Consider the following 21380-nt stretch of genomic DNA (forward strand, 5'->3'; position numbering starts at 1 on the left):
CATTTTGTTGAGTTTTGGTGAACTAGTGCCTTTTGCTGACACTGGATGGTCCTCTCACTTAATGCTGATGTTCTGTATTCCAGCCGAGTCTTGGTAGGGAGAGCTGAAAGTGAACGTTAGGAGTTTTCAGCTGTTTTTCTGGTTCTCCGTCCTCAGCAAAATAACAAGAGTAACTGTACCATTTGCAGGAGTGCAGCCACTGAGGACGAGTCCAGCGTGCTGTAGTGAGGCGAACACCACCAATTACAACCATAATGTATACATAATCAGGAAAGTAATTGTGTGTGTGTGTGATAAAGAGAGAGAGAGAGAGAACCAGAGACGTATTTTACCAATCATCTTACTGAAATTTGTCTCTCATGAGTTAAGAATGTGTTTTGGAACTTTACATATAATATTCTTAGATTAATTATAACTTGTATCAGTGATCTTAGCAGCCACTCTGTTTGTCATTGTTTTTAAAAAAAAGGGGGATCACAAGCTTGTGATTTTGCTACAATTGGAACAAATTAAACTGTCTAGGGAATTCCCTAGGAGTCTAGCAGTTGGGACTCCTTGTTTCCACTCCAGGGGCCACAGGTTCCATCCCTTGTTGGGAAATTAAGATCCTGCAAGTTTCTGGGTGCAGCCAAAAAATAAAAAAAAGTCTATGCTCAAAACACTTTGATTGCAACCTTGTGAGACCTTAAGCAGAGGACTCAGTTAAGACAAGCCTGGACACTTGTGCAGTGATAAATGTATGCTGCTTTAAGCTATGAAGTTTGCGGTAGTTTATTACTAAGCAATAGATAACTAATACAGCGGACATCATATTTTGTTCCTGCGTTTAGTGAAGATGTTGCTTTTTTGTTTGTGTGTGCGTGTTCAGTCGTGTTCAACTTTTTGCAACCTCATGGATGGCAGCCCGCCAGACTCCTCGGTCCATGAAATTTTCCAGGCAGGGATACTGGCGTGGGTTGCCATTTCCTACTCCAGGCGATCTTCCTGACCCAGGGACTGAACCCATGTCTTCTGCATCTCCTCCACTGGGAGGTGAATTCTTAACCATTGAGCCACCTGTGAAGTCCCGGAAAAGTCCCCATCGTTCTCCTATTAAGAAGAGTAATAGATTTAGACTGATGTTATGTCAAACAATGTATAACACAGAAGAGAAAGGATATATTTTCAAAAATTGAAATAAAAAAGAAAATGAAAAATAAAAAGCAAACTGGAACACAAACCCCCAAGATACAATGTTAATGAAAGAAAGACAGATGCTTAGGACAGAGCTGGATTCTTCCATCACTTCCATTATTCCTGCTTTGTATTTGAATTAACTCAGAGGGTTCTGAGAGCCTTTACCAATATGGAGTCTATAATTTCACTGAAACTGTATTTTGTGGATTTTTTTTGGGGGGGTTGTTTTCAGGTGGGAAGTGGAAATATATTGACTTACTACAGATACGTGCTTATGGGACATGCTGACACCTTTTAGATGCTACCTCCATTGTTTACTATGAAAGATTATGAAATGATTTCTCCTTTAGAATTTTAGGTCACGGGCCTCTTTTTGCTGAAGCTTTGGACCTCAGAGTTCTACTCCATATGTGTTATTATTTTCAAAAATTTTGAGTAGAGTGTAAATGGACGTTACTTATTTTTTCAAGTGCTGTTTGCTTAAAACATCCCTAATTTATTTAAAGAAAAAACCCAGAAAACAGTATATTTATGCTGCCTCATGAGATAGTGCATTTTCTCTATGTGAAAATGTTTGAGTGTGGATAATGAATGATCAATAATATTTTAAATCAGTTTCAGCATAGAGAATTAGCTTAATCTAGGTGATAAGGAAAGTCCCTTTCAACTTGAGAATTTTGTTATATCATATGTTAAAAAATCATTTTAAATATAAGTTTAGCTCAAATAGATGGTTTAAGGCAGTGTTTTTTAACTTTTTGTGTTATTAAAAAAATTATGAAAATTGGTTTCTTTGAGAATATTAACTACAGATAGGGTCACTCAAATAAGGGAAAACAAATTTTAAATGTTACAAATTAGAACCCAGTCAACAGCTTTATTTTGATTGCAGTAACAGTGAACAAGATTAGTCCGGTCTTGGTATTTGACATCACAAATGCTACTCTGACACCTAGTGGTTGGTTCTGATATTTTCCTAAAAGAAATCTTACAAAATTTTTTTGTCTTTGTAAAATAATATATGAAATATGTACCATTTAAAGTATATCTACTTTATTCATATTTAGGATAAAATGATTCTGGGAATGATTCAATTTATATTTTTTGTGTTGTATCTTGGTAAGAACATAGTATCTAAAATGTTTTTATTGAACATCAAACTAGTACAATTTAAAATTTTTAGCTCAAATGTTCCTTTACAAGATGCCTCTTGCAAACTATTCTTATAGATTAAATAGAAACTCTCATATTATTAAAAAATAACTTTTAGAGAGTGATAAAATCATTTCTTATAAAGACATAAAAAAGAACAAGTGTTAATTTGATTTAACCTAATGATGAAACTTCCTGGTGGCTCAGATGGTAAAGTGTCTGCCTACAATGCGGTAGACCTGGGTTTGATTTCTGGGTTGGGAAGATTCCCTGGAGAAGGAAATGGCAACCCACTCCAGTACTCTTGCCTGGAAAATCCCATGGACGGAGGAGCTTGGTGCATGCTACTGTCCATGGGGCCGTAAAGAGTCGGGCACGACTGAGTGACTTCACTTTCACTTTTTCAATGATGAAACTGGTGAGATCTAACAACTAGTTCAAGGGAAAAGTAGAAAAATGACACATTTCTAGTTAAATGACTGTGCAAATGGAGGTAAAAGTAGCTTCTTCTATAAAAGTAGCTTTTTCTACAGTGGAGTAAGGAAGTCAGTAGATCTTTCAGACAGAATTTGCATGACTACAGATAATAACCATCTTGCACTTCAGCTATCTGCATTTTATAGTGTAGAGAATAGCCTTCATAGAACCAGATCAGATAATCATTATATAAGAGAGCTATAGATATTTTGTCTGCCATTAAAAAAATTTTTTTTCCTGCACATTAAAAAAGTTCTTTCTCTGCTTTGTGCGTTTCCCTATATATAGGACTATTGCAATATGTATTGTTTAAATATAGGTTCATGATTTGAAACTAGAGTAAGTAACGAGGCACAAATAATAAGTACTGTCAGCCCTCCATATCTACGGGTTCTGTGTCTGCATCTATACAGGAAACCAACCTGGGCCTACTTCAAACCAACTTAAAATCTCTGGAGGTGGAATCTGCACATTGATGCTTTAAAAAAATTACCCAGATGATTTTAAGGTGCATCCATTATTGAAAACCATTCCTTTGACAGCTATCAGATAGCTTAGTTATGATGCTTACAGACTCTAGTCCAATCTCATTAGAAAAATCATTCTTATTATGAGATGTGGGATGTGGCTTGATGTTTCAGATATTCAAATTATTAGAATCCATACTCCTTAAGGAAACTCCTGACGATCGTTTAATTTGTCGTGCACAATGCTTATAGTTAATAAAACACTTTGATCCTGTTGCATGAAAACAAATTTAGTCCTCTTTGAGAACATTTCGATCTGAGATTAACAAACTGATGTTTATTCCTTCACATGAATCTCATGAACTTGATTATTACAAAGACAACTTGGAGTGGAGACCAAAAGGCCTTACTTCTCAGGTGGCGACATCCCTACATGACCTTGTACCTCTGTGTATTGCTTTCTACACTACCATGTTGTGGTTTATTACGGTTAAGAAACAAAATGTTTGCAAAGTAAAATCAAGTACTTTTAACCAGTGCTTCATAAACAGTTAAGTGCTTCTATTTTCACCCTTTTATTTCCATAAACAGTACCTTTTATTGGAGGGCTTCTCCCTAATTCAAATGTTTTCATTTCAGTGTTATCAATTCTCCAGGACACATTCTGTGTCTCTGCTCCCAGACTAGGCTCTCCCAGGCAATATCCCTCAGTTTAAGCCTTTCCCATTTGCCTCTCTAACTTGGCTTCCAAATTTTTTATTTGATTTCCCAAATGTACAGAGCAGTAAACCAACTGTGCATATAGATCTGTTAATTGGTAAACAGACACAGAAGACATGCCTTTGCCCCTTCAACATAAAGTACATTTGTAAAGTTTTCCTTTTAAACTCAAATCATCTGTCCTTTTGAGTTTTCTTTTATTACCTATTTCTTTAAGCTTCCACGTTGACTAAAATCATTTTTTTAAAAAATGCGGTAAAATAGCATGACATCTACCAGAATCTTGTGATTCCTCATAAAGAAAAAAATGTATCTGTACCTGTACTCATGGGCTTCCCTGGTGGCTCAGTGGTAAAGAATCCACCGGCCAATGCAGGAGACACAGGTCTGACTCCTGGGTCAGGAGATCCCTTGGAGGAGGAAATGGCAAACCACTTCAGTATTCTTAACTAGGAAATCTCATGGAGAGAGGAGCCTGCTGGGCTACAGTCCATGGGGTCACAAAGAGTCAGTCAGACATGACTGAACAGCAATAACAACTTGTATTCACATCTGTGTGTGGGTATTCTTTTTTAACCACACAAAGGGATTACATTTATTATGAGTTTTTGATACTATTTTTCTAATTCTAAAATTTATTTATATAGCTTGATAATATAAGATAGTTGAATACATCTTTTTATTAGTGTTTTTTTTTTTTTCCCAACAGGATAAGCAAACCTGGGATTACAAATGTGCAGCAAATGAGCCACAACGTATACATTTTAGTGGAAATTATTGTAGCCATGCTATTTAGGAGATTTAATAAGAATTAATTGATTTAAATACTTATGTTAAGCAGATTATGGTCAATTCCATTATTTTGTTTTTCTATTGTTATCATACTATTTTGTAGATGTCTCTTAAAAGCTGTTTGGTTACTTATTAAAGAAAGAATAGCTTCATTCTGACTTAACAAGCTGTTTAGCTTTTAGCTAACCTCTCCTGGCTTAATTTTATTTGGAAAATGACCTGTGAATTTCCTTCCATTTATATGTATCTAATTCTTCAAATGTTATTATACAAATATCAAAGAATATTTGGTTAAAATATATGATACAAAGAATAATGTTATGATGCAAACCTGCATCTACCATCCAGTTTGTAAAAATGTTTTACCATGTTCTTTAAAGTCTCCATGCGTCCCTAAATGTTCCCTTCCTTTTCTCTTTGTGCTCAGAGGAAATATTACTGTGAATTTAGAGATTACACTCCCTTGTTTGTCCTCATAGTTTGGCGACACATGTTTGTATGATCAAACATATGTTCGACATGCTTTAATGTTATGTAGGTGCATTTATACTGGATGTTTTCCCCTTAGTAATGGGTAATTTCCTTATTTTAACCCAAGGGAAGCAGGCTTATATACATTTTGCTAATCAATCTTGGGTACCCTGTTAGACTCCCTAAATCAGGCCATGTTTTGCTTCACTCCCTAGGTGAGTAGAAACTGGAGCTTGATTCACTTTTACTTGGTTGGCATTCTAAAATCATCTATTGCTTTCTGCTTTGACTTAAATTTTGGCCTTGGTTAGCCCTTATTTTCTTGTTAATTCCTCAAAGCACTTAACAATGTGTTTTCAATAGTTTATCCATATGTTTAGTAGTCATTTAGATCAAAGGCTATGTTAGGCAATTGACACAAAGTTAAATAATCATGGATCCTGATTTCTAGAAGGCTGAATCCAGACTATGAGAAGATAGTCATGTAAACAATCAAAATATTTAATGACCTTCCATCTTCAGACACAGGCTTAAAGCAAGCAAAAATAATAAGAATTAGAACATAAATTAATGAGATAGAGAACAGGAAAACAATAGAGAAAAACAAGAAAATCAACAATAACCAAAGCTGATTCTTCAAACCAAACAAAATAAAATTGATAAACCTTTAGCTGGAGTGACCAAAAATTGGGGGACAAGACTCAATGATTAGAATCAGGAATGAAAAAGGAGCTCAACCACTTTGTAAAACAGTTTGGCAGTTCATCAAAAGGTTAAACCTAGAGTTCACATGAATTCTAATCCTAGGTGTATATACTCAAGTGAAATAAAAATGGATATTCAAATAAACACTGGTGTATGAACATTCGTATCAGCACTCTTCACACTAGCCCCAAAGTGGAAACAACTCAAACATCCATTAACTGAAATACGGAAAAGCAAAATGTGTCATAGCCACACAAAGGAAGAATTTATTAAGCAATGAAGAAATGAAGTCCTGGTACATGCAACGGCATGGATGAACCTGGAAAGCATTATGTCAAGTGATAGAATCCAGCCACAAAAGGTCATATTTTAAAAATTCCATTTCTAGGAAATGTCCAGAATAGGCAAGCTTATGGACACTGAAAGTAGATTAGTAGTTATCTAGCAAATGGCAACTCACTCCAGTGTTCTTGCCTAGAGAATCCCAGGGATGGGGGAGCCTGGTGGGCTGCCGTCTACGGGGTTGCACAGAGTCGGACACGACTGAAGCGACTTAGCAGCAGCAGCACTAGTTGGGAAGCTGTGGAAATAATGGGGTGACTGCAAAAGAATCTGAGGTTTCCTTTTGGTGTGACAGAAATGTTTTAAAATTGTGGTGATGGTTGAACAACACTGTGAATATAGTAAACATCATTGAATAGTAAACTCTAAATGGGTGAATTGAATGGGATATGAAATCTATCTCAATAAAGTTACTACTGAATGATGAAATCACCAAAGCTCGATTTCAACTTAAATATGTTTGTGGATACTTAACATCTGATCTCAGCGGACAAGGCAACTTGATCCACAGCTATCAGGTTAAACAACACATTTTTAATAGAGACAAGGGAATGCCAAGTGAATTTAGATGCTTTAGGGAATAACATCAGAGAGACCTTATTCCAAAATTCCACTGTGTTCTTCTTTCAAAGTATTTCAAAAAGAAACACTTTATTTCAAAGAAGAAAACTTCTCCAAAATTCCACAGTGTGTTTATCCACTGTGTAGTTCTGGTAACTCAGATAAACTTACTTCATATACTTGAATTTTAATTTTCTAATTTGTAAAATAAAAAATAATTTTTGCAAACATTTAATAAGTCAAATCATAGACCTTTTTTAGCCTAGTGTCAGGGAGGTAACTTATTACTGTAGTTATTAATTTTCTTGCTATATTTACCAAACTATTATAGACCCTATTATAGTGACTATGGGGTAAAAAAATTTTTGGATATATTTTCATTCACATTTCCTCACACAAAATACAACTTTTTGGGAATTTACATCTCTTAAGTCCAACTTGTTCACAGAGAAAACGCTAACAGAGCACTTCTGAACACAAAAGAAAAGGAAAGACATATGTAAATATTTACTTTCTATTCATTGCCCATCCTTATGCATACATTTTTCTTTTTGAACCTTGCTCTCAAACAGAATCAGAGAACATTTAGGGCGGCCAGCTGCGTTTCCAACCTAGCAACCAGCCTGGGAAGCTCTCGCTTGCTCTTTGACTATCACTTTGCTGCTGCTGTGATGTGCTGCTTTCCCTGGAAGCACTTTAGAACCTTTGCCTGGCGGGTTAGGCAGCAGTGAAGCAGAGAGAACAGGTGGCCTTAATGGGTAACTTAATGGTGTGTTAAGTGTTCATTTATGCTAAACTGAACACGGGCCTTGGTGTGAGTGTCTAGTTTTATTGGGTCACTGTCAACCAACATGCATAGAGTGCTAAATTTTGAGGAAATTTGGGGTTCGAGTGGGGCAGAATGGAGAAACTAACTCCATGGTATAAGGTGATCACAGGCAGCAGGGATAGAAGGTATATCTCCTCTGCCCCCAGGTATATTTTTAAATTATAAGCACGTGTCAGGTATTCTGCTGTGAAATCATTACTTCCTCCCACTGGATTAAGATTATCTAGAAATACTGGATATTTGGCTTCTCTGGTGGCTCAGCTGGTAAAGAATTTGCCTGCGATGTGGAAGACCTGGGTTCAATCCCTGGGTTGGAAAGATCCCCGGGAGAAGGGAATAGCTATCCACTCCAGTATTCTGGCCTGGAGAATTCCATGGGCTGTATAGTCCATGCAGTCACCAAGGAGTCGGACAGGATTGAGCGACTTTCACTTTCACTTTTCAGAAATACTGTCTATCTTATTCTGCTTTGCTCTGAAGGAAAAAATATCTAATAATTGCAAAAATTTTAAAATAGAAGTGCTCCTCTTTTAACAGAAAAGAAGCACTAGCATATTTATTATTTTATGAAATGCTTTTAAATATGTGATTTGCAAAACAAAATAAAAAATATAGTCTTAAGTATATGAAGTATATTTCATACACTTAAACAATGGTAAGTCCATTACTTACTATATGGTCATAATACTTTCTGAAAGATGAAGAAACAAGCCATGATTTCATTACCTAAGCACCCTCATCTTTTAAAACAGACTGCTGATATGTTAGTGAAATCATAACTTTAGGATTTATTTGTGATGTTTGAGTAATAAGAAAAAAATTAAAAATATGAACTTGCTAAAAAATATTAACAGTGACCTTGGTGTGATTACCATATTGTGATTGGCAAAGTACTATTAGATAAAGGGGAATGACACATGGGGAAAAAAATACATGCTGTATTTTCACTCATGTTCTCACGAGCTGAGAACTGAAAGTCAGTGCTGTTCCCCATGATTATCAAGTGAAAATTATAAATAAAATAATCATGATTATATATATATTTGATACACTTTTTTCCCACTTGAAAGGCTCTAATGACCCACTGAAATCTTAGTATAGATTTTATACTAATTTTAATAGCAGTGGAGTGATGGTAATTTTTATAACAATAGCATGAAGATGCTGAGTATACTATGAAAGAAAAGTTTATAAATTCTACCTCCAAGATTTTAAAAAACATAAAAGTAAAATGGTAAATTTTCTGTTCAATTATCTGATCAGAGTAGTGGTGTTTCATACAGACACCTTCATGAGTAGTCACTCCCTCTTCCTCAGAGGGAGGTGGGATTCTTTCTTTCCTCGAAAGGCTCCAGGGTTCGTGAAAGTTCTCAGAAAGGTACCAAGATTCTGGAAAAAAATCCCAGGATTTATTAAAGTTCCCAGAAAGGATCTGGCCATCAGAATTGGGCCGGGATTGTTATATTGGAAATACTACTACACAACAGTAGGCAGCTACTGGGGACTCAAAAAGTTTTGAAGTAAATCCACAGCTTAAGCCGCTGGACAACTTGGGAAAATAAGACAAGAAATTTGGACTGTTTTGACCACCAAAATAAAAATCTAAGTAGGTACAAGTCAGACTATTAAAAGCCATCAAGGTATCTGCTACTATTAAAATGAAGAAATCTTTCTGTGAAAGGAGTAACAGGTGTGTTGCTAATGGGGATTTGCAGCCAAAGCTGCAAAGTGGTGGGCGTGAGTCAGATGCTTAAAAGCTCTTAGCACACTGGTTACCCAAACTTAAGGCTCCTGAGCTAAGACAAATTGGTCATGGAAGAGGCGAGGTTAACACTAGGTCACTCCACAACTTGAAGAAAATTTCCATGCAGTAAGGTACACTGTTCAGCTCAGTTCAGTCGCTCAGTCATGTCTGACTCTTTGTGACCCCATGGACAGCAGCATGTCAAGCTTCTCTGTCCATCAACAACTCCTGAGGCTTGCTCAAGCTCATATCCTTCAAGTCGGTGATACCATCCAACCATCCCATCCTCTGTCATCGCCTTCTCCTCCTGCCTTCAATCTTTTCTAGCATCAGGGTCTTTTTCAGTGAGTCAGTTCTTCCCATCAGGTGGCCAAAGAATAGGAGTTTCAGCTTCAGCATGAATCCTTCCAATGAATATTCAGGACTGATTTCCTTGAGGGTTTACTGGTTGGATCTCCTTGCAGTCCAAGGGACTCTTAAGAGTCTTCTCCAACATCACAGTTCAAAAGCATCAATTCTTCAGTGCTCAGCTTTATGGTCCAACCATTACATCCATACATGACTACTGGAAAAACCATAGCTTTGACTAGACAGACCTTTGTAAACAAAGTAATGTCTCTGCTTTTTAACATGCTGTCTAGGTTGGTCATAGCTTTTCTTCCAAGGAGCAAATGTCTTAATTTCATGGCTGTAGTCACCATCTGCAGTGATTTTGGAGACCAAGAAAATAAAGACTGTCACTGTTTCCACTGTTCCCCCATCTATTTGCCATGAAGTGATGGGACTAGATGCCATGATCTTCGTTGTTTGAATGCTGAGTTTTAAGACAGCTTTTTCACTCTCCTCTTTCACTTTCATCAAGAGGCTCTTTAGTTCCTCTTCACTTTCTGCCATTAACGGTGGTGTCATCTGTGTATCTGAGGTTATTGATATTTCTCCGAGCAATCTTTTTTTTTTCTCCCAGCAATCTTGATTCCAGCTTGTGCTTCATCCCGTCTGGCATTTCACATGGTATAGTCTGTATATAAGTTAAATAAGCAGGGTGGCAATATATAGCCTTGATGTACTCCTTTCCCAGTTTGGAACCAGTCTGTTGTTCCATGTCTGGTTCTAACTGTTGCTTCTTGACGTGCATACAGATTTCTCAGGAGGCAAGTAAGGTGGTCTGGTATCCCCATCTCTTGAAGAATTTTTCAGTTTGTTGTGATCCACAGAGTCAAGGGCTTTGGTGTAGTCAATAAAGCAGAAGTAGACGTTTTAGAGAAAAGCAAATCAAAACCACAATGAGGTACCATCTCACACCAGTCAGAATGACTGCTATCCAAAAGTCTACAGACAATAAATGCTGGACAGGGTGTAGAGAAAAGGGAACACTCTTACACTGTTGATGGGAATACAAACTAGTACAGCCACTATGGAGAACAGTGTGGAGAGTCCTTAAAAAACTGGAAATAGAACTGCCATATGACCCAGCATCCCATTGCTGGGCATACACACCAAGGAAACCAGAATTGAAAGAGACACATGTACGCCAATGTTCATTGCAGCATTGTTTATAATAGCCAGGACATGGAAGCAGCCTAGATGTCCATCAGCAGACGAATGGATAAGAAAGCTGTGGTAGATATACACAATGGAATATTACTCAGCCATTAAAAAGAATACATTTGAATCAGTTCTAATGAGGCGGATGAAACTGGAGCCTATTATACAGAGTGAAGTAAGTCAGGAAGAAAAACACCAATACAGTATACTAACAAACACATATATATGGAATTTAGAAAGATGGTAACAATGACCCTTTTTGTGAGACAGCAAAAGAGACATAGTCTTTGGACTTTGCAGGAGAAGGCAAGGGTGAGATGATTTGAGAGAATAGCATCGAAACATGTATATTATCATATGTGAAACAGATCACCAATCCAGGTTTGATGAATGAGACAGGGGGCTCAGGGCTGGTGAACTGGGATGACCCTGAAGGATGGGGTGGGGAGGGAGGTGGTGGTGGGGTTCAGGATGGGGAACACATGTACACCCATGGCTGATTCATGTCAATGTATGGCAAAAACCACTACAATGTTGTAATTAGCCCCCAATTAAAATAAATAAATAAATAGATAGATAGATGTTTTTCTGGAACTCTCTTGCTTTTTTGATGATCTAATGAATGTTGGCAATTTGACCTCTGGCTTCTCTGCGTTTTCTAAATCCAGCTTGAACATCTGGAAGTTCTTGGTTCACATACTGTTGGAGCCTTGCTAGGAGAGTTTTGAGCATTAGTTTGCTAGTGTGTGAGATGAGTGCAATTGTGCAGTAGTTTGAACATTCTTTGGCACTACCTTTCTTTGGGATTGGAATGAAAACTGACCTTTCCAGTCCCGTGGCCACTACTGAGTTTTCCAAATTTGCTGGCATATTTAGCGCAGCACTTTTACAGCAACATCTTTTAGGATTTGAAATAACTCAGCTGGGATTCCATCACATCACAAAACCTCCAACTCAGAGACTCATCCCTCTTAGGTATTAATATGGCTCAGAGACCTAACACTTAGCCAAGGAAATAGGGTTCTTAAGTTTCAAAGAATTGAGCATGCCACCTTCTGGCACACGTCCTTATTTTATATCTAGGAACTGTGGTAACAGAAGCTATAGATATCCACAGAAATGGTAAAATCTTATAAAGAAAACCTAAACTTATAATGGCTATTATGGAGAATGTTCCATTTAGACAAAATTGTTCATTTAAGAAATGCACTTGAAAGCAGGGCTTTCAAATGAACAAGCAAATTAACTGACATTCAAAAGCCACTGAGAAGCTTAAAAATTCCAAAATAGCTTCATTGATAGATTCACTGCAAAAGGCTTAAGAAAAACTAAAGACACAGAGGTATCTAAAACAAAAGACTAAGACTGATGTGACTCCTACTACTTGCCTCTACCCTCCTTCTAATCTTCTGTCTGAATTGCTTTTCTACCTCAAAGAGACCAAAAGATAATGAAGAAAAGTCCACCAAGTTAGTGGCTTGACAAACGGAGCTTCAAGACCAGAAATCTAAAACCCCTGGGACTCCCCTGCTGCACCCCCCTGGGGTCTGCCATCTAAATCCTGGCCCAGAGACCAGTGCCTCATTTGCATTCAATGGAGACATTGGGAAAAAAAAGTTCTAAAACGATTTTGTCAAATTCTTTCATACCAACACAAATGTTTCCATATATATCTACCTTCAAAAAAGGGCTCTCATATGGGTCTCTCCCAGTATTCATGAGACTCAGGGATTTCCCCATGAACTGCTACCAGATATTCTTAAATTGCCAAGGGGAAATAAAAATTAAAAGTAATGGAAAATCTCACCAAATCCTGGTAGATACCAGGGCTACACTCTCCACTTTACATCCCGCTAGCTTTGGAAGCCTACAGATGAGATCCTGAGAAAACTGGGAGAAGTCAGTGAAGGGTGAGAATTCTTACCAGAGTCAGCCCTGATGGAGCTCTGCAGGGTTGGTGGACAAAGGAGATGATAAGGTTAGTCAGTATCTTGGAACCCATACAATGGAGGCTGGCCCAGTGGTCCAGTCTACATCACAAGACTAAACCCAAGTCAGCCTGCACTTAGGAAACACCTGTCAGTGAATCCTAACATATACCAATCACAGTACTCCCGCTCAGCTAAGCTAGCTCCCAGTGCCCTGGAAAACGGGATCTGCTAGCCTTATAAGGAAATCCCCCACCTCCTGGCCAGTCATGCCCTGTTATGCATTTCCTCTTCCACACCTACAAAACTGGCTCTTGCCCAAAATCCCCAGGGGAGAGTGCTCCACTGCTTGTGAGACACTAGTGCCCCAGTTCATGGATTGCTTTCCCTTAGCAAGAAGTGAGGCAGAAACTGCTAAGACAGTATAAGACTTTGAGAACTCAATTCCTTGTTTTAATTTCAAATTTTCTCTTCTCAAATAAACATCTCACTCTTTGTTCCAATTTCCTGGCATTCAGAGGCATGCCGCCCTGGTCTGGAGGACCATAAAACATTCAGACCCAGGACAAAACAATCATTAACTGCTGTTCAGTTTATCAAGGAAAAACAAAACAAAACAAAACAAAACTCCAAGAAGACCAATAGCTCTTAGAACATACATTTGGTCCCTAAATAATAGTCTGGAGTCTTGAAAAAGTGTCAAGAGATGGTGTTGCAATGTCTGGAGAAACTGAGAAAGTGAGGGATCCAAGAAAGTCATAAAATTGACAAATTGGACTTTTGCAACATTTAAACTAATTGGTCAAAAATGACATATATTAAAGTCATGAGCCAACCAAAAATGTACAGATCAATACGTTAGGTAGTTAAAATAAGAAAAAAAAGTCCAAACTAGCAGTGACTAAAAGACAAAGAAAGGAAAAACCCATGAAAATAGAACAACGGAAGGTCTACGGACCAGAGAACCTCAGGAGAAACAGCCCCGCTGGCTAATCCAATTTAAAAGAGCAGGCTCAGGGGGAGGAGAAAAAACATATACAAAGAGGAGACAAAATTAAGCTGCCTTCTTCTCTTTGCTTCTTTTGGGTCAGCCCAACCTCACGCCTCAAGGATGTATTTTCCTTTGCTTGCCAAATAAAACTGAGCTGTAACCAAGCTGTAACATGGGTCTGCTATTTAATCTGAAGTGTAACTGACCTGTAACACTGGTCCATACGTCGCTTCAAATTTTTGCTACGGCGAGACAGAACCAAGGAAATCACACACTCCTCCAACAAATACTAAAGATATAAAACTGCTGTAATCCCCACCTTTCAGGGGCTCTTCACCTCCTCTCAGTGACTATGCTGAGGGCTTTATGTCTGTATCTTCTAAAATAAACTTTGCCTGTGTGAGTGTTTGTGAGTTTTCAAATTCATACTTTGGCTCCATGAACAGAACTCGGGTTTCACGCACATTTCAATAAGACGTCAAACTTGTTACGGAATTGTTTTAGTTTTGTCATTTGATGGGAGGTAAAATTTCACCTTGCCCCTTCCTCTGGGGTTCCCATTAATCATTAATCCTTCCTATCCCAAGGGAAGCTATTGTCTTCCTGTGTATCTCATTTGTGTCCTGAGTACTTGGCTTGCCTTTTTGTCTGCTTGGGGCATGCAGGTTTTTGGCTCTTGCATATGCAAGCAGCTCAGCTGCAAGTGTGAGGGGCCCAAAAATATGGCTAGACAGAAATGTAGGTTTAACTACATTTCCAGCCAGCATCCTATCAACTGCTGCCAGTTCTTTAGGGATCTAAGTCTGTCTTCCTTTTGGCTATCTTTGGGAGTAGATCTGGATATTGGGAGGATAGTTTCTTCTGCATCCTCTCTGGGAATGCCATCTCATCCATGGGGGCATTCAATGCTGCCAAGAATGTTTACTATTTGTTTACCAGCTGAAATCTGATAGGATATTTGAAAGAATTTTTTTAAAAAACTTAAAATAGCTCTATAGTGAGGAGTTGGTAAAATTGGAAGTTGATACTCTAGAGACTGATAGAAACATTTTTAAGGCCTTCTTCCCTAGGCTAAATGAAACTATGTAACCAGAGGGAAAGAAAACCTTTTCCAAGACAAATGGCTCTAAATTTGGAACATAGGAATATTTTATTTCTATCTTAATGAAGATGCCCCTGATATAAAGAAGCAAATTGTAGATAACGTAGTTAGATGGAAGGATCAGTGCCTTGGAATCATTCAGGTTGCAATCCTATTCTTTGAGAAATTAGAAACAGCTGTTCTTCTCTTTTATCGAACCAGAGGTGTGGCTCCAGAAGCAATTAAAAATCCTCCTTATTATCTGTAACAACCTTCAGTCAGTTCAATCACTCAGTCATGTCCGACTCTTTGTGACCCCATGGGCTGCAGCACGCCAGGCTTCCCTGTCCATCACCAACATCCGGAACTTACTCAAACTTATGTCCACTGAGTCGGTGATGCCATCAAACCATCTCATCCTCTGTTGTTCCCTTCACCTCTGGCCTTCAATCTTTCCCAGCATCAGGGTCTTTTTCAATGAGTCAGTTCTTTGCATCTGGTGGCCAAAGTATTGGAGCTTCTGCTTCAGCATCAGTCCTTCCATTGAATATTCAGGACTAATTTCCTTGAGGATTGACTGGTTGGATCTCTTTGCAGTCCAAGGGACTCTGTAAGAGTCTTCTCCAACACCACATTTCAAAAGCATCAATTCTTTGGCACTCAGTTTTCTTTATAGTCCAACTCTCACATCCATACATGACTACTGGAAAAACCATAGCCTTGCCTAGATGGACCTTTGTTGGCAAAGTAATGTCTCTGTTTTTTAATATGCTGTCTATTGGTCATAGTTTTCTTTCAAGGAGCAAGCATCCTTTAATTTCATGGCTGCAGTCACCATCTGCAGTGATTTCGGAGCCTCCCCAAAATAAAGTTTGTCACGGTTTTCACTGTTTCCCCATCTATTTGCCATGAGGTGACGTGACCAGATGCCATGATCTTAATTTTCTGAATGTTGAGTTTTAAGCCAACTTTTTCACTCTCCTCTTTCACTTTCATCAAGCTCTTAAGTACTTCTCTTTCTGCCAAAAGGGTGGTGTCATCTGCATATCTGAGGTTATTGATACTTCTCCCAGCAATCTTGATTCCAGCTTGTGCTTCTTCCAGCCTGGTGTTTCTCATGATGTACTCTGCATATAAGTTAAATAAGCAGGGTGACAATATACAGCCTTGACATACTCCTTTCCTGATATGGAACCAGTCTATTGTTTCATGCCCAGTTCTAACTGTTGCTTCTTGACCTGCATACAGATTTCTCAGGAGGCAGGTCAGGTGGGCTGGTATTCCCATCTCTTTAAGAATTTTCCACAGTTGTTGTGATACCAACCCTAAACTTCCCCTATTCATTACAAAGGCTTGTAGGTATTGTATAAATTCTAGCCTTAGGAAACAAAAGTTCTTGGAGAACCAGCATTCTTTCTTTGTGTTTTTGAGATGCAAATATTCTACCTGGTCTTCTATAGAAATGAGGGTTCTCTCTTTGAAATGCAAACTTCAGGGAGGTCATTCTTATCAGAAGGGAGAAGAAGGGGAAATGTAATTTGGAAACTATGCAGGGACTTCCCTGGTGGCCCAATGGTTAAGAATCCACCGGCCAGTGCAGAGGACATGGGTTCAGTCCCTGGTCAGAAAGATCCCACGTGCTTCAGAGCAACGAAGCCCCTGAATCACAACTATTGAGCTGGAGTCCTGCAACTACTGAAGCCCTCAAGCCTAGAGCCTGTGCTCTGTAACAAGAGAAGCCCCTGCCTGCCACAACCAGAGAAAGCCTGTGTGCAGCAAGACCAGGGAAACCTAAAATAAAGAACAAGCAAATAAAATAATTAATTGAAAAAAGAAACTAGGCAATTAAAAACCTTAAGTCTTCTCTACCAAAATTAGTAAAAAGTTTAAGTCATCTGAGCAGGTAACCTTAACTTATTCCATCTACTAGAAACACAACTTGGATTCAACCTTAAAAAAATAAATTAGTGAGTCTTGCATTATCATACCTGTCTCGTGGCTACAATTTTAAGCTGAAAGCTATAAGATCTCTTTTGAGTGTGTTCCTCTGTATGTTTATGAAACTGAACAGGACCCCATCAGGCCCTCCTGGGCATAAATGTCTTTCTGCCCTCCACTCCCACTTGTTTGTAGGAAATGAGCTTCATTCAGCCTCCTTGACCTTCCCTGATTTCCAAAGAACAGATTCAAGCTCTTTGCTGGGAAAGACTGAAGGCAGGAGGAGAAGGGGACAACAGAGGATGAGATGATTGGATGGCATCACCAACTCAATGGACATGAGTTTGAGCAAGCTCCAGGAGATGGTAAAAGACAGAGAAGCCTGGTGTGCTGCAGTCGATGGGGTTGCAAAGAGTGGGACACAAGTTAGCAACTGAAAACCACCAACAACAACAAATGAGGGAATGGAGGGAATACAGAAATAAGGGAGGATCAGTCAAGACACAAAAAAGCACAACCTTGAGGCAGGGTCCTGGTTCCTCCTCAAGGAATATACATAACAATATCTTTGAACTATTTTGTGGGAACTAAGGCCTCCACCCAAGTGGAGGATGGTGACTTCAGGCTAAGCACAAGATTTCTGGAACACCATTCTATTACCACCAACCTATCAGAAAAAAGTCATAATATCCTGCAGCCCTCACTTCAAATTTTTTCTATAAAAACTTTTTTCTCAAAACTATCAGGGAGTTATGGGTATTGGAACATGATCCACCCATTCTTCTTGTTTGGCTCTGCAATAAATCATTCTCTTCTCCAAAATCCTTTGTTTTGATTTGTTTGGTCTCACTGTGCATTAAGCATTCAGACATATGCCAACAAAAAGCTAAATTTGTTCACACCTATATAACTTTTTGTATTTTTAAAACTCTTCTATTTTTTCTACAGTTAAATAGATAATTAAGTATTATCTCATAATGACCTATGATCCTATCGATCAAATACACTTTTTGACATTTTGACTACTTCCCCAAATCAAATTCTAAACAGTCTTTTTGATTTCAAAGTCACTTTGAGATTTCCCAGAGGGCCCCTGGAAAATATCAAAGGATTTGTCTCTTACCCTGCTAAACTAATTTGGTTTATTCGATATATTAAATTAAGTGATGTTTAATCTTCTTAAATCATATTTGTATAGGTATATGTTATTAATATGTTTTCTAAAAGTATATAACATTTCTAAAATTATTTCCTAGTATAATGTTATCAGTCATAATTCCAGTTATCATCTTAAAATGTGTGTTACAGAAAAAAGTAAATTCCCTTGTCAATTCCATTGCCACAAACTCTTAATAGATCTTTAACAATGGAAATTTTCAAGTCTTTTGTCATTCACAGACTGTTAATGTATCCTGATTCTTTTGCCAAAGCGAGATTTATGGAAAGGACCTACCAGGTATTCTTGACCACTGACACTGCTGCCAGTTTACAAGGTATCAAGACTTCAGTGCATATTTCACAGCTGAAGAAGGCTCCACTTGCTATCTGAATCTGTGCAAATGCTGAAGATCTGAAAATCTAACTGACTAAGAAGAGAAGTAGCCCACATCTAGGCAGACTACTTCTTCCCAAGACATCAGATCAAGAGGAACAACAATGCTGCTTTCTATTCCCTCTTCCCTTTCTGACCCTCTTTTTCTTAATTGTTATACTGTGAAGGTCTTTATAGTTCTTTGTCTGCCATCTTCTTCCTTGCCCTGGTCTGCCCCGGTGACTCAGTTGGTAAAGTCTGCCTGCAAAGTGGGAGACCTGGGTTCAATCCCTGAGCCAGGAAGATCCTGAGGAGAAGGAAACAGCAACCCTCTCCAGTGCTCTTGCCTGGAAGATACCATGGACAGAGGAGCCTGGGGGGCTGCAGTCCATGGGGTCACAAAGAGGTGGATGCAACTGAGTGACTAACAGTTTCACTTTCCTTGCCCTGGCCTGAAAGGATAATGCTGCTGTTCAGGTATCTCTGGCTATACAAAGGAGAGTAATCTAACCTCCAACTGACACACTATCATGTTGGTGATCCTATAGTTCTTTCTGCCAGTGATAAACTACTCCCTGATTTCTAATGCCTTAGTTTGTCTGGAATACGCTCTATGGATAAACAATTATGGGGAAATAGAGATATGGTTACACAAAACACATAAACAGGCCAACTGGCTTAAAGAAGTAGCCCCTGTTTGGGATCATTTCTTAGCTTACTTGATTCTAGCTGGCTTGGGTCATTGGGACTCTGGCTCAGGAATGCTCTCTAAACCACAGGCTAATAATTATTGCTAATAATTTGTGTGCCCGTGTTCCGTGTTCCGTGTCCTGTGACCTGGGCTGCCCGTGTGGCCGGGGTCACGTCCCAGCCTGGTGCCTTCCACCCTGGGCAGCAGGGGCAGTGCCCCGGCCCACCACAGCTGCCTCCGGGCCTCAGCCTGGCCTCACTGCATTCCAGGGGCTGCGTGGCCCCCGCTTTTCCCGCCACTGGCCTTAGTGGCCCTCGGGCCCTCCCTCCGCCCAGGACAGGGTGGCACCTCCCACTCTCAGGACTGCCCTTCCAAGGCAATAAACCGGGCCCTGTCGCAAAAAAAAAAAAAAAAAAAATTGCCAATAATTATTATTGTCTCCCTAATATATTACATTCTCTCAAAAGTTTTAAATGCATGAAGGCAGCCATTGATCAGCCTACAGACGGTTTCCATCTGACTGGAATGAAAAAGTAGAGCAGAAAAATGTAACCAGCTCTAAGAATAAGAGCCTGACATCATCTCTTGTGGATGACACACCAAGATCCAAAGAAGCAAAGGTAATCAAGAGTCACAGTAAGACTAATATGTCTGGTCAAATGTCTTGAATGGTCAAGAGAATGATCATAAAAAGGAAACTTGAAATAACTTTATATGACCAATATGAAGCCAACTCTGCCGAGGGTACCACATCAACAGAACCAAAGGTGAGATAATTTTTGTGTTCCTGTAAGCACTCAGAGCAGAAATACAGTATATTCAGTCAACCCAGATGCCACCCTAGCTCACTTCATACAAAGCTGACTATGTGGCCTCAGCAAAGCAGATTATTTTCTATTTGTCTCCTTGTTTTATATTCTCCATCCTATAAAGGCTTCTTGCCTTGTGCCCCATTTTTTGGTTCTCAAAAAGGAGATTGTCTGTTTTATGAAGCATTAAGATTTGTTTGTATCAACTAAACTATCTTCTTTAATCATTCTTTTAACCAAAGGTAACTTATTAATTCATATATGAATAAAAATAATATACATATAACGAGTCATTATAAATCTGTCTCAGAACTCCTCATTTTGAGTACCACTGCTCAGAACTACTTTCCCTATCTGCGAGGTGTTCACAAAAGGTGAGGTGAAGTCAGCAAGTCTAATTGAAATGAACACATGCTGGCATTTCATATTAGCACACAATCTGTCAAAATTTGCACTTTTGGTCCAACAAATATTTTCCACAAGATTTTAGTAAGCAATTTCTGTTAGCCTGTACCTCAGAATGCAGTGGTTTGTGGATAGTTATTCTGATATCATTGTGTTTTATGAAGCAACCATTTACACATGACTTGGGGTGTATTCCAGTATTTTCAGAGTAATTCAATTATTAATAGCATTATGAAGCTTTTCTCTACACAGGCATGACTTGGGTCTTAACGAAAATAAAAGAGAATCCTCTTTGTGGTACACTGTACAATTGCCTTATTGTTGAATAATGTCAAGGAATGATACCTTAATGATTTGCAAGCATGAAAGTATAAAAACTCCAAACCATAATTTAAATCCACTGATTGAATTTAAGGAAAATTCCATGAGGGATCCAACATAATAACCATAAGCATGATACATTTTAATATTTATGGGTAAAAGTTATAAATAGAATATATACCCACATTGTATAGAGCAAGGTATGAATTATGTACCATTTAAAATATTTATAAACATCACAGAGGTATCTCCAGAAAATGTCAAATCCCAGGAATTAATTTATTGTCAGAGTAATCAAGGTTAAACTACCCTAGGAGAGAAACAAAACATTTTCCTTTTAGCCTAGATAACAATCCGAGCTTTAAGTCTGTGCACAGTGTGTGTGTGTGTGTCTGTGTGTCTGTGTGTCTCTGTGTGTGTGCATTGCTTGTGAGTAGGGGACATGTTATAGTAGCAAAATATAATAGTAAAACTGTTCTTCTAACCATTAACAATAGGACATGAACACTTGCCTGGAACCTTTCTATTGCGGGAAACTATCAAATCTCAAATTTAGGGTAATACACTGTTTTCCTTACCAATAGTTTTTTTGCAGAGTGATGTTTCTGGTAGTGTTGACATAGCACAACCATTAAAAAAGATTGGCCCAACTAACCACTACATTTTTTTCAATTTTGATCTAACCTCTGTTACCAAGGAAGGAA

This window comes from Ovis canadensis, chromosome 4 (assembly GCF_042477335.2).
Source record: "Ovis canadensis isolate MfBH-ARS-UI-01 breed Bighorn chromosome 4, ARS-UI_OviCan_v2, whole genome shotgun sequence".
Classification (NCBI taxonomy): Eukaryota; Metazoa; Chordata; class Mammalia; order Artiodactyla; family Bovidae; genus Ovis; species Ovis canadensis.